Below are 15,306 nucleotides of genomic sequence, written 5' to 3'. Positions count from 1 at the left end.
TGCACAGAACCCACAGAAATGCCAACTCTGGAGGCGATCTGTTCAACAGTCATTCGGCGATCCCCCAAAACAATTCTCTACACTTTCTCGATCATGTCGTCAGACCGGCTTGTGCGAGCCCGAGGTTGTTTCGGTTTGTTGTCACACCCACGAACGCACTTTCGACACATCCATAACTCCATCACCACATGTCTCCTTCAACTGTCGATGAATTTCAATTGGTTTCACACCATGCAAATTCAGAAAACGAATGATTGCACGCTGTTCAAGTAAGGAAAACGTCGCCATTTTAAGTACTTAAAACAGTTTTCATTCTCGCCGCTGGCGGTAAAATTCCATCTGCCGTACGGTGCTGCCATCTCTGGGATGTATTGACAATGAACGCGGCCACATTTTAAAACAATGCGCATGTTTCTATCTCTTTCCAGTCCGGAGAAAAAAAATCGGAGGCCTTAGAACTTGAATGCACCTCGTACATATCGCTAGCCTATGACTTTTGCCACGTTAGTATAAATAAGTTCATTGGAGAGCACTATTTAGAATCAGCAATCCTTTGAACAAGTTTCTGCTGGACGTTCTTGTTGAGTTACTCCAAAACGTGATTCCGTATGACGTTATGGAAATTAAAGAAGTGAAGGGTCCTAGCATACACGTGATAAATTGTCCAAGTTAGTTAGCTTCATCTTCCATGAATCATTTGCACAAAAATCGTAGTGATGTGGAACGAGTCATTTTATATTCACATCACAAATTATTCTTTAGATATGGCTACATGCTGGCCATTTACAATTTTCTTTTATATAAAGAAGTGAGTCAGTAATTCCTATCCGCCACCTTTCGTTTCGCAAATTACTTATACAATTACAGAAATTCTTCTACGGAACAGCAGTAGTTGTTACGGAGAAACTTTTTCAATTTGTTTTCAAATTTTACTTTGCTTCTTTTCAGGCACTGAATATCGCTATGTAAGTGATCAAAATTTTTGATTGAAGCATTGTGCACCCCTTTTTCTGCTAATAACAACCTTAATGTGGAGTAATGAATGTCATTTTTTTCTTCTAGTATTGTAATTACGTACAGGCGTGCTCAAAAGTATCCGAACGACCTGAATTGCATTTCGCCTGATTCGAATGCAACCCACATAACACAGCTATCTAGCAGGTCCTCTAATCGCTCCTCGGTACAGTCGTTTGACTATCGAAAATGGTTCCAACAAGTCACCACTAGAAAACACTGCTCTGTATCGCAATAACTCAAGATGTAAAGTAATACCAAGGTACTACAAACATCAGGGAACACCGTATCACAGATAAGACTGTCCTTAAGGCTTGTAAGCTCACATTTATTACAATAAATGACATACCTGAAATGTTACCACTCTCATTATTACGTCAGATAGGTAATTCACGTACTAAGTTCGTCGTATTCATGATTTCCTTTTCAAAGTAACATACCGTCCTTATTATTTAACACAAAATGACTTTAAAAATTTAAGTTATTCACGAGCATCTAGTTGAGAATATGTATGAACTTACAATGACACGACGAACCGTCTCGTTCTGCATATGGATTCAAACCCAGGTCATGCAGACTAAGATTTTGTGACTGACGGAAACTGTCATTCGTGACTAGGCTTACAGAGAGTGATATACCTCGATTTTTGACAATATCAGTTAGCAAATATCAACTTTAAATTACATAACGTAAACATTTTTAACGGACGCGAATTACTACCCAGCATCTATTGTCCCTGTTAACGAACTACTGGAGATGCTAAATATTGCTTCTTCACAAGTAACTTACTTGAAATGCTGTGAGGTAAAGCTTTGTGTTGGGCAGGGATTCGAAGCCAGATCCTAATCGGATTGTTATCGAAGCACAGTCAACTATGACATATCGGATTTTCTCGGCAGTAGCTAGATGTTTTAACTGAAATTACGAGACAAAACATTAATTTTATCCTCTTCAGGACTCCAACCTGGCAACTACCGCTGTTATATTCTAGAAAAAACGAACGTTAAATATGGGTTTGTTACACCAGCAGCGACATGTGAGTATGTTTGAACTAGAAATAATATGACGAAGAGTTCAGTGCTGACTGGGAATCGAATCCCACACATATCGTTGTTGACTGCACACAAAGCGAATTTTCTCCACCAGCAGCACGGAATAACATGCTTGAACTTACAGTGATCTCGCAAATAGTTCTGTGTCTCACTGGGAGACAAAAACGTCAGATATCGTTAGCGTTGACAACGAATGAAAATACATTAAAAACAAAATTATTATCCACCAGCAGACGGGTGTTCTCATGCTAGAGCTTGATACTACATAATGAAAACTTTAGTGCCGCGCCAGGATTCGAATAAATAACTAGTATAAGGAAGGTTACTGCTGATAGAGTTTCCATATGTCGCCACTCCTGACTTTATTGTGGTTCAACCTAACGTCTACCTGGTAGAGATGGAATATTATGTTTAATGTGAATTACAGACCACAATGCCATTATACCTTCTTCACTTAGCGAACCGAGAAGAGCACAGAATCTGTCTCTCCCTATCAAAAATCATCGGCAGAAGGTGGAATAGAACCCATACCATAAGTATATGAACCTATCATCACTAAAACTGACCACCAAGTCCTCTTTTTTGTGACTCAGTTTTCTACCATAACAACGTTGCGCCACACCGGATGAAAATTCTGACACACAGGCTCCCTGTAGTTGTTTGTAGCATGTTCAGTACATTCATTTACTTGGTTGACCGAATCGCCATGAACTAGCTGCCTCGGCTACCCAATTCATACATTCGACTCTATTTTGTAATCACTGAAATAAAGTCACGTAACTGCCACCTACATAGAACTGCCAACAGTGTAGGATGCAGAAATGTAAACAGGAAGTGTTCCTTTCGACTTGAGCTACTCTATTGCGCTATCTATTTGTTGAAAACGTCGTGCAGTGCAGAAGAAAAGCTGTAACTGTCTGTCTCTCAGAAGTCTAGATCCGGGCATATGCATTATCTCACAGCACTGTGGAATGTGGAAATTCTGGAGGACTTGTTGTTGACTTCTGTCTACGTGTCAGCTAGTAGCGTAACGGTAAGTATCGCGCACTGTAGAGAAGATGTCGCGAGTTCGGGTACATCCACAGCTTTTTTTTTTTTTAACGCAATTCTGCTGACTGCTGAAGTTATCTATCTAATGGAAATTTGAACATAATTCCGTTCACTCCCCCACCCAAAATAATCGCATGTGGAAAAAGGGCTAACTTCTGCGACATTAAAACTGCACGTTAAATTTCACTAGCAGACTGGCGTGCACGTGATAGGGCTTGAAACGAAATTATGAATATTTTTGTACTGGATCATGATTCGGACCCACATACTTACCTTTGGAGGAGACCTAGAGAAGACTGCAGTCTTGGGAAAACGAACGAAATGATTGAACTATACTGTTCCGAGAGATTCAGATCCTTGAAAGAGGAGATACGAATTCGAATCATAGTCCAGCACCAAATTTTTCAACGTCTCTAGTTCAACCAAGTACAAGTCAAATAAGAGCCCTGTTCCTTTAAATAGCTATCGGTTCATCAAATAAAATAAAATTTTCTAATGTAAGTAAGTTTACTGGAGACAGTATTTCTGTTTACCATGACTTCCGCCTATGTCCTTTCCCAACGTAAACCGTTTCTGCCCAGTTGGTAATGAAGGAACGTGATGTTTAATGCGGATTCTGGATTATAACGTCTTTCTCTTGAGGTTACCAGAGGTAAAGTAAATCTGTTTGTGCCTCTTAAAAGTAAATGCCTGAACCCACGCATTGCACTTGTGATAGTTCGTTCCAGCAGACCATTGTGGCCACATTTCCCAGCCCCAGGAGTGTGCTGTAACGGATGATGTACTTAGCTTACAAAAGTAGTCACGGTGGAAAAAATGCGAGCCTATTAAATGGTAATTTGAAGTCGATATTTGCTAACTGATACTGTCTAAAATCGAGGTATATCACTCTCTGTATGCCTAGTCAGGAATGACTGTTAGTTTCCGTCAGTCACGAAGTCTTTGCTTAGTCTGCATGATCCTAGTTTGAATCCATATGCAGAACGAGACGGTTCGTCGTGTCATTTGAAGTTCATACGTGTGGGTTTATGCTACCGCCTCCTCCTCCTCTGAAGGACACCCCCCCCCCCCCCCCCCAGCTTCCTGCAGTGATACACACTGCAATCCCATAAGCTCTTCGGTTGTCATTTCTTGGCTGTGATCTCCCACAAGCTCATCGATATCGTTGTTACCACTTCTAGTCCCCTGCTCTTGGCCAAAGCGCAATCTCGTTGTCTAAAGGCTCCACAGGCATCGACTCAAATGCCTAACTGTGATATTCAACAACGGAGGAGGAGACTAGTGTTTAACGTCCCGTCGACAACGAGGTCATTAGAGACGGAGCGCAAGCTCGGGTGAGGGAAGGATTAGGAAGGAAATCGGCCGTGCCCTTTCAAAGGAACCATCCCGGCATTTGCCTGAAGCGATTTAGGGAAATCACGGAAAACCTAAATCAGGATGGCCGGAGACGGGATTGAACCGTCGTCCTCCCGAATGCGAGTCCAGTGTGCTAACCACTGCGCCACCTCGCTCAGTATATTCAACAACGCACTCCGGCCAAAGCTTCTTCCAACCAGAAGTGAGTAACCGCTTACCACACCTTTTCGATCATCTTGACGCTGACAACGATGTTGCAGTGACATTTCCAAAACTCTCCGAGAGTGAGATTGGTAACTTCAGTCAACTCAAAGCAACACTTGAGGAGTGCTTTATTGTAGAGCTTCTTAAAGTTAGAAATGATCTGATTGCCCATAGGCTGGAAAAACGGAGTGGTGCTGGGAGGCAGAAATTGGATCGTAATGAACTGAAATTCTTCAAAGAGGTGGTCTTGTAGGCCTGGAGAATGGGCAGAAGCGTTGTCCATAATAAGGAAGACATGGAGTGGCAGATTCAACTCCAGCAAATATCTTTTCACCGAAGGACGAGACACTTCATTGATTCAGTCACAAAAAAGATAACGTTTCACCCAAGACTTGTTGTTGGACCTCCCACATCATTTTTAACCTGCTCTTCTGGCCTTTACACTCTCTTGAAGGCTCGTAGTGTTTCTGAACGGTAAACAAGCAGCGGTTTAATTTTCAAATCGCTGCTTGCACACAAAATAGTAGTGTGAGACGGCCTTTCATTGACTTGTGACCGGCAAATTATTTCTCCTCTGCTGTTATAAAGGTATGCTTCGGGCATATTTTCCAGAATAGACCCGTCTCGTCACAATTAAAAACCTGTTGCGGCAGATAACCCTCAAAATCTATGAGCACCTTCGAGTTGCTGATGAAGTTCTCTGTTGCTTTTGTGTCGGAACTGTTTGCTTCGCTGTGCCTCACAACGCTTTGGACTTCTCGAACCACCCACAGCTTCCATAAACACTTCTTTGGCCGCTGATGATCCTGGCATCTTCTTAACGAGGTCGGTGAAAATCATTCTCGCGTTCTCACAAATGATGTTCTCGTTAATAGTGTCACATGGAATTGCTTTTCATTTCTCCGTGTAAGAAACAAACTTTCGACTTCGTCCAAAATAAGAAACCGTTGTTTAGACACGCTTGTCACTCCCTTTGAAGCACCTGTCTCCTTAAACTTGTCCTTGTTCCTGAGGATAGTGCAAACAGTTGATGTAGACCGATTGTATTTGCGCGCTAAATCAGCGACGCTCACACAATGTTCGTGTTTTTCAATGATTTTACGTTTCATTTCGAAGGTCATTTTCAATCTCTCTTGCGGCTTTTATTTTCGGGGAAGGTTATCAAAATTTGCACACAAAAGAAAATTGTGCGAACACAAGTTAACAAAAATGTGTGACCATAAGTTGCAGCCCGCATCTCGTGGTCGTGCGGTAGCGTTCTCGTTTCCCACGCCCGGGTTCCCGGGTTCGATTCCCGGCGGGGTCAGGGATTTTCTCTGCCTCGTGATGGCTGGGTGTTGTGTGCTGTCCTTAGGTTAGTTAGGTTTAAGTAGTTCTAAGTTCTAGGGGACTGATGACCATAGATGTTAAGTCCCATAGTGCTCAGAGCCATTTGAACCATAAGTTGCACACAGGCGATAGCAGAAAGAGCTCCAAACCCAGACTGCAGTACGTACTAAAGACATTGTTCATATGCCGCTGCCGACAATGAAAGGTGTTCATATCGTTGAACGTTTCCCACGTCGCACGCAAACGACTGGTGACGTCACACTAAATCGTCATCTCTCATTATTAGAAACATCGCTCGTTAAGCAAGTCTTTTATTATTACTATTATTATTTATAATTTGTTTTGCTCGTTAAGCGAGGTTCCAAAATCTTGACCTGTGGAGTGGTGGGCGTACAGGTGATGGGCATTGAAAGTTAACTTTTTCAGGTTTTCTGGGAACAGCTCAGAAACAGCGGCCGCTAGAGAAAATGTGTCCCAGTACAAAGTTAAATTACATTAAACATCCTGCAACAAAGGTCCTATTCATTTTTTTTCTAGGACTAGTAGTATGTGAGATTTAGGGGATAGAAAATTATCAGATTACTAAAAGTAGTTTTAACGGTATAAAATCTATGTTTAAGTTAACTGAACTTCGAACTAAAAGAAAATGTGCATTGTTTATTATAAATAAAGAACGAAGGCCTGATTGTAGATTGCCTGGCTTTTGCAGACGACATGCCACTGATTGCTGATTCTCTTGAAATGGCAACACTACAGGTAAACTGCTTCAGAAAACAGGCAGCCAAAGTGGGTCTTCAAGTGTCACTGGAGAAAACAGAGCTCTTCACCAACATCAAAGAAGCTAACAAAGAGTTGTTACTAGACCAAGGAAAGATCAAAAGGACTGAGAAATTTAAGTTGAACCCAACGTCTCAGAAAAAACGTCATTATTTATGAGAGTCAACAAGTTGCCTATCGATTGACTATGGACACCTGCAACAAGAAAGGCCTGTCACGCATCCTGAAACTTACGCACTACACATCAGTCATACGACCAGAATGTCTTTCTATGAACCGAAGAGGTCTGATAGAGAAATTCGAAGTCAGAGAGAGGAGAATCCTCAGGAAGGATCCTAGGCTCGGTAGAAGAAGCTGGGGAATTCAGAAGGCGGCATAACTTGGAGCTCTACAAACATATCGAGAGGCTCTCTGAATGTGCAAGAAAAAGAAGGGTAGCTTTCTATAGCCATGATACAAGATTGCCTCCAAACAGATTTACCAACCATCTGTTCACCTTCTGGCAAAACAAGAAGGTTCGCCCCACTTGGCTGACAGAAACCGAGAAGGAGATTAAAGAACTGGGAATAACTGATCTCCAGAACAGACAGTCTGTGAGACACACCCTGGAGGAAGTCCGAGGATTTTAGGAAAAGCCCCGAAGAAAAGGTACCTCCTGGGCAGAAGAAAGGAAGGAGTTACATCGACAGAGGATGTGACAGTATTGGACAAAGATCAAAGCCCAACTGCTCCTGAACAAGCGTGGTCCAAAGTAGGCCCATTCGAAACAAGAAGAAGAAAGAAACAACTTATATTGAATGTGTACAATTCAAAAATCAAAGACGGAACCATTATCACCATCTTGCAGATCAAGTAACGGTGCACTATTTGCACATGTGACATGGCACGTACTGCACACTATGGGGCATGGACTTCCTGTCACTTGTGGAGTGGGCTACACTGCGTGAAGCCACCTACCATACATCCACGGTATATCTTGCAAGGTGGGTGTCAATATGTGGGATGAAATAGCACTGATCATGATCCGGTCAAGAACAGTAATTTGTTGCAGTGCATTGCTTGTTCAATGTTCTAGTATCGGAAGTTCCATAACGCCCAAGAGACCTACTTCAGCGATGTAGGGAGCCGACTTAAGCCTTTGAACTTCTTCATATGGTGCGAAAGCACAGGCTGTGATGATGCATTTGACGTCCCCTAAGCAGTGAAAACTATTCCAGCTGTCGACAGTGGAGACTGAAATCACTTTGTCGAACACACATTGATAGAATATTACACTTGCTGCAGGCTTTCTGATGCGAACTGTGCTGAAAACAGAGCGGTCCTCATATTTTTTTCAGTCTGTTCTTGATTGTCTTTATATGGGGTATTGTTCCCGAAACTTGCTCCAACAATCCGCCTAAAGTTGCAGTCATCATTTCCCTCCATGTAACTAAATATCTTCCTCACAGATACCGAAATTTCTTCATCCTCAGAGTGTCTTCTTTGGATGTAGGTGCTGAGCCTATAAAGAAACAATCCTTGTGATACATCTGGAGCGTGTACATGCCCGACAGAGCAGACACACCTTCGGAGGTGTCTCTATATTCGTCCTTCCTCTCCTGTGTGTGGCGAACTAATCATTCTGTCTAAACTGAATGATCGAACATTCTAAACCTTTCGCCGCAGTTGTTGCTTCTGCACAAAGCAGTTTTAAAATCATGTTTATCTTTAGCTGAACGCACACGTAGGACTCCGCGCGACGTTGAAGGCTGTGTTGAAATAGGTTTCATCACAGATCTCACTTTTTCTCAAATAATTTGCATTTACTAATTCACATACCTCTTTCCCATCAGCCTTATATAACTATCTGACAACATCACTCTCACAAATTAAATCTCGCCGAAACGAAATATTCCGATGGAAAATTTATGCTAGAAGAGTCTTTGCGGTAACTTGTGGTAGTTGTGTGGTTTCTGTTGTTGTAAACGAAATAGCAATTTTGACGCATGTGATTCAGAAACCGAATTCAGATCATGAAGAACAGATTTTAGTGGAAAAAAATTATAGTATGTTGCGGTAACTGCATAAGTGACTTCTGCAAACGAAACAGGGATTTTGACGTATGTAGTTCATAAGCAGGAGTCAGACCACGAAGCGAAGATTCCAATAGGAAAAGTATGCTAGAAGAATCTTTGTGGTAACTTGCGGTAATTGCGTTAATGAATTCTGTTGTTCCAAACGAAACAGGAATGACTGAGATGTAAGGCAGATGATAGTAGGACGTAAACAGGCGGTATGTGTAACTGTTCGGAGATCCAGGAAGAGGGTTAAATGGCTCTGAGCACTATGGGACTTAACATCTATGGTCATCAGTCCCCTAGAACTTAGAACTACTTAAACCTAACTAACCTAAGGACAGCACACAACACCCAGCCATCACGAGGCAGAGAAAATCCCTGACCCCGCCGGGAATCGAACCCGGGAACCCGGGCGTGGGAAGCGAGAACACTACCGCACGACCACGAGATGCGGGCAACAACAACAAATGAACAAACAAATCCGTCTGATGACGGTTCAAAATATTGTCTCATATTTGCTGCGTCTGAATTAAATTATTGGATGCTTGCTTACGTAATATTCATGTAGGCAGTCTTCAGTTCAAAAACAATTGATTGTCCGACATAAGTCAGTATTTAATTCATCAATTTTGCATAAATATGTACTGTAATCGAGGTAACGAATAACGATTCTTGTTTAAATTTTGGTTGGAAAATGGAAATGAAGTCCCGTGCTTCTTGACAGAGCGTGGGGGAACGATGCAGGAGACCCGCACCGCCGTACTAGGCAAGGTCCTAATGGTGGTGGTTTGCCGTTGGCTTCCTCCGACCGTAATGATGATGAATGATGATGATGGTGATGAAGACGACACAACAACACCCAGTCATCTCGGGGCAGGTGAAAATCCCTGTCCCTGCCGGGAATCGAACACGGTACCCCGTGCCTAGGGAAGCGAGAATGCTACCGCGAGATCACGCACGGTGGACAAATTTTGGTTGGTTACGTTTATTATGTCATCATGATTGTCATAGATGGTGTAGTTGAATTTTTCTTTCTGGTAGTCGCCGTAATTTGATCAAAGTGATCGTAACATTATTTACCGTTTAATAATTTGAAGTTTGCTATGAAATAACATCCGTAACATTATCGTTTTAACAATACAGTGGCGAACTACACAATATACAACCACTGGAAATAGGGTAACCAAGATTTACATAGTTTTTGATACGCGACATGAATTAGATACTGGTAAGTATCCTCTTTGTTCTAAAATCTGGCCGCATTCCTAGCAGAAGTCGTTTCTTTCTCGTTCTATCTGCAAGTGGAACACAAAAGGAAATGACAGTTGTGGTATAGGACAGCCTCCGCCACGCACCGTACGGTGGCTTGCGGAGTATGCATGTGGATGTAGAAGTAAAACAAAATTGAATCCAAATGGAAAATGAGTTGTTTAGGTTCCCTACGGTACAAGCTCAACAGTACGGCAGTTGCATACCTCGATTTCTATCGCCTACGTTCCTTTCGCTGCGCCTCTTTCACCGGTTCTCCGAATGGTATTTCATCACACCGTTACGTCAATGAATACGCAGGGCTGTATGCTGAGGTACTTGACATTATAAAACAAGACTGACTCACATGCGTGTCTAACCGACGCTCTCACTCGATCGTTCCACGAAGTAACACTTTATGGGTCGATCTGGCTGTTAGTGGAAAAGCCGGTCAGGCTGTTAGTGGAAAACTGACGAAGACATTACGCGTGCTGTTCAACTATGAAATAAATCCTAGCTGAGTTTCGTAGTTAACTTCATCTGTTCTAAGAAAGACGCCTGTGGAAGAGCAGAATGTTCGGGGAGTGGGGAGGGGGGCAACTATGCTTGTTTTCTGCACGGTAAATGACGAAATAGTTGTGAGATTTTACTACAATTGGATTGGCTACGACCACACTTGCTAGTAGTAAGTATCCATTACGTACTTCTGGCGTTCTGAAACGGATATTGATTCGGTATGTCCATATCTATTATCCGTCTTTTATGTATGTCTAGTCTGGGGGCGGGGAGGGTGGGGGGGGGGGGGGGGGGAAGTGAGACGAAGGCGTTGGCAGGGACCAGAGCCGTAACGAATTATCCCACGCCACCGGCCCCCGGCGTAACTGCCTTACCTGTGCCTTCACATTTCTCTCCCTCCCATAATACCACCTTCCTGCAATTGTTTCTTTGCAGATTTAATACACGTTTGTAATTTTATAAGTAGGTTGAATAAATAATGAAGCGCTCCTGTAAAATATGTTTGAAAAAATAATGCGTGCAGCTGTGCAATTTTTTTCATTCTGCCTTTTAACCATGCATTCACATCTTACACTGACGTGACAAACGTCATGGGATAGCGATATGCCCATACAGGGTGAAAAGTATTTAAAGCGACAAACTCTGGGAGGTTGTAGGGGACATCAAAACAAATATTTTCCCCGCATGACATTTTTTCCTATGAGGAGTATTTAAACCGGTAGAGGAAGATTTCTCTGGCGCCAAATTAATTAAACCAACAAACACTTTTCCATTTTTTTATGACCAAGAGACAACACAGTAACACAACCCAATTTCAATTACAGTAGATTTTCAAAAATGTCTCCATTGACACGAAAACAAAGATTACACTGCCAGATCATGTTCTGTCTGACACGGGCAAAAACATCAGAAGTGTCCTGAATTGTTCCCCACACAAAAAAGTGGGGATCGAGCAGGTCATGGTACAGGACCACCTCTGCCAATCCACGTGTCTGGGAACCGTCGGTCCAGGAATCGACGCACACGACGACTGAAATGTGGCGGCGCCTCGTCATGTTGGAACCACATGCGTTGTCTTGTAGGGAGCGGGACGTCTTCCAGCAATTCTGGCAATGCTCTAGCGAGAAAATTGTAATAGTGCCTGCCATTTAATGGCCTAGGTAGCAGATACAGCCCAATTAAACTGTCCCCAACAACACCGACCCACACATTAACGAAGAACCGCACTTGATGAGCTCTAGTAACTGTGGCATGCGGGCTATCCTCACTCCAAACATGCGAACTGTGCATGTTGAAAATTCCATCACGCCCAAACGTTGCTTCATCAGTAAACAACACAAAGGATGGAAATGTAGGATAAATTTCACACTGTTCGAGGTACCACTGCGAAAACTGTGCTCTGGATGGATACTCAACTGGTTCCAGGTTGTGGACACGCTGTAAGTGAAATGGACGTAATAATTTCTCTCGAAGGCCTGTTCTTATACTAGTCTTATTCGTCCCCATTTTACGTGCAACTGCACGAGTGCTGATTGAAGGTTCCCGCTGCACATGCTGCAAGACAGCCTCCTCAAATTGCAGCGTTCTTACCGTGCGTCGGCGTCCCTGTCCAGGTAATCTTCTAAATGATCCGGTCTCACGCAGACATTGGTACACAGCAGAAAATGTCGTATGATGCGGGATACGGCGATTAGGATATTATTGTTGGTAAACCCGCCGCGCAGCTCGTCCGTTGTGGTGCGCTGCGTAGTACGCACCAACCATATCAGTGTACTCACTCCAAGTGTATCGCTCCATTAGTAAACAGAGACAATGCACTTCTACACTGGTGGACACCAGTTTCCTACAACTGAAGAGCGTATTACGCCCTCTAACAACTGAAGATTGTAATACGACCGCTAACAACTAAACAGAGTAATACGGCTTCCACCGGTTTAAATAATCCTCATAGGAAAAAATGACATTAGGGAAGAATATTTGTTTCGATGTCCCCTACAACCTCCCAAAGTTTGTCGGTTTAAATACTTTTCACCCTGTATACAGATGGCAGTAGTACCGCATATAAAAGGACAGTACATTGGCGGAGCTTTCATTTGTACTTAAATGATTCATGTGAGAAGGTTTCCGACTTCATTTTGGCCGCACGACGAGAATTAAGATTTTGAACGCGGAATGGTTGTTGGAGCCAGACACATGGGACATTCAGTTTGGGAAACCGTTAGGGAATTCAATATTCCGAGATCCATAGAGTCAAGAGTGTGCCAAGAATATCAAATTTCAGGCATTACCTCTCACCACAGACAACGGAGTGGCCGGCGGCTTTCACCTAACGACCGAGAGCAGCGGTGTTTGCGTAAGTTGTCAGTGCTAATAGACACGCAACAATGCGTGAAATAACCGCAGAAATCAATGTGGGACGTACGACGAACGTATCCGTTACGACAGAGCGGCGACATTTCCTGTTTAATGGGCTATAGCAACATACGATCGACGAGGGTGCATTTCCCAGCAGCACGACATCGTCTGCAGCGCCTCTTCTGGGCTCGTGACCATATCGGTTGGACCCTAGACAACTGGAAAACCGTGGCCTGGTCAGATGAGTTCCGATTTCAGTTGGTAAGAGATGATGGTAGGGTGCGAGTATGGCGCAGGCCACACGAAACCGTGGACTCAAGTTGTCAACAAAGCACTGTGCGAGCCGGCAGTGGCCTCGTAATGATGAAGGCTGTGTTTACATGGAAAGGACTGCGTCCTCTGGTCCAACTGAACCGATCATTGACTGCAGATGGTAATGTACGGCTACTTGGAGTCCATTTCCAGCCATTCATGGACTTCATGTTCCAAAACAACGATGGAGTTTTTGTGGATGGCAGTACGCCACGTCTGAACATTCTGGACAATTCGAGCGGTTTGGCCACCCAGATCGCCCGACATGAATCTCATCGAACGTTTCTTGTTGTTGTTGTTGTCTTCAGTCCAGAGACTGGTTTCATGCAGCTCTCCATGTTACTCTATTCTGTGCAAGCTTCTTCATCTCCAAGTACCTACTGCAACCTACATCCTTCTGAATCTGTTTAGTGTATTCATCTATTGGTCTCCCTCTACGATTTTTACCCTCCACGCTTCCCTCCAATACTAAACTGGTGATCCCTTGATGTCTCAGAATATGCCCTACCAACCGATCCCTTCTTTTAGCCAAGTTGTGCCACAAACTTCTCTTCTCTCCAATTCTATTCAATACCTCATCATTAGTTATGTGATCTACTCATCTTATCTTCAGCATTCTTCTGTAACACCGCATTTCGAAAGCATCTATTCTCTTCTTGTCTAAACTATTTATCGTCCACGTTTCACTTCCATACAAGGCTACACTCCATACAAATACTTTCAGAAACGACTTCCTGACACTTAAATCTATGCTCGATGTTAACAAATTTCTCTTCTTCAGAAACGCTTTCGTTGCCATTGCCAGTCTACATTTTATATCCTCTCTACTTCGACCATCATCAGTTATTTTGGTCCCCAAATAGCGAAACTCATTTACTACTTTAAGCGTCTCATTTCCTAATCTAATTCCCTCAGCGTCACCCGATTTAATTCGACTACATTCCATTATCCTCGTTTTGCTTGTGTTGATGTTCGTCTTATATCCTCCTTTCAAGACACTGTCCATTCCGTTCAGCTGCTCTTCCAAGTCCTTTGCTGTCTCTGACAGAATTACAGTGTCATCGAACGTTTACGTGACATAATAGGGAGAGTTCGTGCATAAAATCCAGCACCGGCTGCACTTTCGCGATTATGGACGACCAAAGAAGCAGCATGGCTCAATATTTCTGCAGGGAACTTCAAACGACTTGTTGAGGCCATGCCACGTCAAATTGCTGCACTGCGCCAAGCAAGCGCAGGTCCGATACGATATTAGGAGGTCTGCCATAACATTTGTCACCTCAGTGTAATGATGTGGAGATACGACAGAAACAAAGCGCGACTCGGATTGCATGTTACATTGGTAGTTGCCCTCTTCCCTGTTTGATAACTGGTTAGGGACGTGCAAGTCGGCCAAGTGTAAACCAGTTGATTACTATCGTTTCAAAACAGCTGAAAAGCGAAAAAAACACGTGAGTCCAAAACGTGTCGCTTTCAATTATTTATGCGTATGGGATTCAGCTTTACTTTTTAAGCTCCCTGCTTTCCTTGAACCAAACACAGATGCGAACACTGTCCTCTACACGGTGGGGCGTAAAGTATAGTTTGGACACTTTCAAATTATACAAAAGACGAGTGAACGAATCTGCACTGGCGAGAAAGAGATTTAGGCCTTTTAAGGATCGATTAAACGAATCTCCACTGGCGAGAAAGAGATTTAGGCCTTTTAAAGATCATAAAGATATGGGCACGATCTTCTTGAATGGAATTCAGAAATTTCTTGCGAATGAATACGCAAGATTCGAAGTACTTCTGCAGATGGTTGAGGGACTCATTTAGAAGTACGAATACAGTTTCAGACGGCAATGTTCTGCTTCCCTCAGATTCCCACTCGCAGTTCGCAATCTTAATTCACTGCAAATTCTTCGAACAAAGGGCAGTGAATTACTTGGATTTGAAGTATTGCAGTAAATATGACCAATGACCTCATCACCTGACTGTAATGCAGGCGTCTCCGTTCTTTCAGCAGAGTAGCAGGTTACTCAGCTTACAGCTTT

Source organism: Schistocerca serialis, chromosome 9 (genome assembly GCF_023864345.2).
Source record: "Schistocerca serialis cubense isolate TAMUIC-IGC-003099 chromosome 9, iqSchSeri2.2, whole genome shotgun sequence".
Classification (NCBI taxonomy): Eukaryota; Metazoa; Arthropoda; class Insecta; order Orthoptera; family Acrididae; genus Schistocerca; species Schistocerca serialis.
The sequence above is the reverse complement of the archived record's forward strand: the minus strand, read 5'-3'. Positions refer to the sequence as shown.